At 33.9% G+C, this 1642-nt stretch overlaps 1 long non-coding RNA gene across 1 annotated transcript; it reads right to left on the bottom strand.

Annotated features, from left to right (window-relative positions):
- Positions 1–236: 236 nt before the first annotated feature.
- On the bottom strand, positions 237–868 carry LOC109591572 (uncharacterized). The gene is made up of 3 exons (XR_002189878.1): positions 798–868; positions 318–371; positions 237–269 (listed from the first exon to the last, which is right to left on the bottom strand). It is a non-coding gene; the product is annotated as an uncharacterized LOC109591572 (long non-coding RNA).
- Positions 869–1642: the final 774 nt, after the last annotated feature.

Raw genomic sequence — 1642 nt, 5'->3', positions numbered from 1 at the left:
TAGCTCCTTGAGACAGTGCAGACTGGACACCAGTAGAATCACCTCTTGCAGCAGCTTCATATAACTCTTTATTCTACAATGAATCATTAGCTAACATACATGTAAAACAAACAGTATGCACCATTTCTTCAGCTCCTTGTAATAATATATCTTCTATTCAAAATGATCTATTATTCTATAATAAATAAAATAATGATAAAATACAGGCTACTTATACAGCAGATGAACAAGTAATTACCTCTTTTAGCAGCTTCAAATAACTCCTTATTCTACAATGAATCATTAGCTAGTATGCATGTAAAACAAACAGTATGTACCATTTATTCAGCTCCTTGTGATAATATATCTTCTTTTTGAAATGATCTATTATTCTATAATAAATAAAATAATGATAAAATACAGGCTATTTATAAAGCAGATAAACAAGTAATGAATTATAATAGGTTACACAATCAGCAAAAGTGCAAAACTTAAATGAGTGTCATTTATAAGTAAAAACTGCTACCATTTTACAGCAGCAAGAAGTTATACTTTATTTACGGTATCACGATGAATATACCGTATAGCAGGAAATTCTTGAAGCAGTTGAATTTGGTATTTTAATAGCCATTTGCCAAATTAAAATTCGCCATTTGAACCATCATGAGCATGCTCAATGGCACATGGCCACAAATGCGCAAATCACCAAAATTTAAAATTTAACTCCCTCCAAAATTTCCAGCTATAATTATGGTACTTAAAATTCTATGAATATACTTAACGCAAACTGGTCTACATTGTATGAAAGCTTCGCTTACCAAAGCAGTAGTACTTGAAGTGGTAATGTTTCCTTCAGATGATGAGGTCTGCGTGATTGAAGAACTCTTCCTCTACACAAGATTCATCATTGAAAATAATATTTATGAACTATATAGACCTCTTTGGGTGAGAATGAATTACGTCAAAGAATGATATACGGCAAGGGGCGTGACTGAGCCTGTCTGACTCTGAAATAATTTTCGTGGACGGCAACTTTCTATGGAGTATGAATGGGCTAATGCAAAAAGCAAGCTGTAATAAAGAATATGATTTATATTGCACCAAATCCCTTTTAGGAGATGCTTAGCAGCGACCATTCTTTCCTCCAACCAGCTTTTGTAGCTTGAAAAAGCTCCATGCCAACGAAAAAAACTAGTTTTGATTTTTCTTCATTCATCCTCCATTGAATCTTGCCGTCCAAAATGGCAGCCAATCATCCCCGTAGGTGGATACCGTAATAAACAGTAATGATATTCATAGGCCACCGTCAATCTCTAGTGATGGGCGATATGGCCAATTTTCTTAATTTTTGATAACGATCAATAATGGACTTTTTCAAGAAATATCGATTATTAAAACGATACGATAACCACACCTTCATTTTGGGGTGTGGCTAATGATTTTAGCACAGATATAACTGTACTGGACATGAGAGAAGATCATTTCCTAATCATTTCCATGCTCTTGAGCTTGGTTATCTTCCTATTGAAAGTAGGCTTAGCTAGTAACTGGTTAGTTGCTTCTTTCTTGCAGTTCAACAGTGCAATTACTTATTAAAATTAGTTATTTAACCTTAATAAATGGGCGTGGTCAATAGATCGATGAAAATTGCATAAAATTTTCG

This window comes from Amphimedon queenslandica, unplaced genomic scaffold, assembly GCF_000090795.2.
Source record: "Amphimedon queenslandica unplaced genomic scaffold, v1.1 AMPQUscaffold_7819_Cont20234, whole genome shotgun sequence".
Classification (NCBI taxonomy): domain Eukaryota; kingdom Metazoa; phylum Porifera; class Demospongiae; order Haplosclerida; family Niphatidae; genus Amphimedon; species Amphimedon queenslandica.
This window is presented reverse-complemented; position numbering and strand designations above follow the sequence as displayed.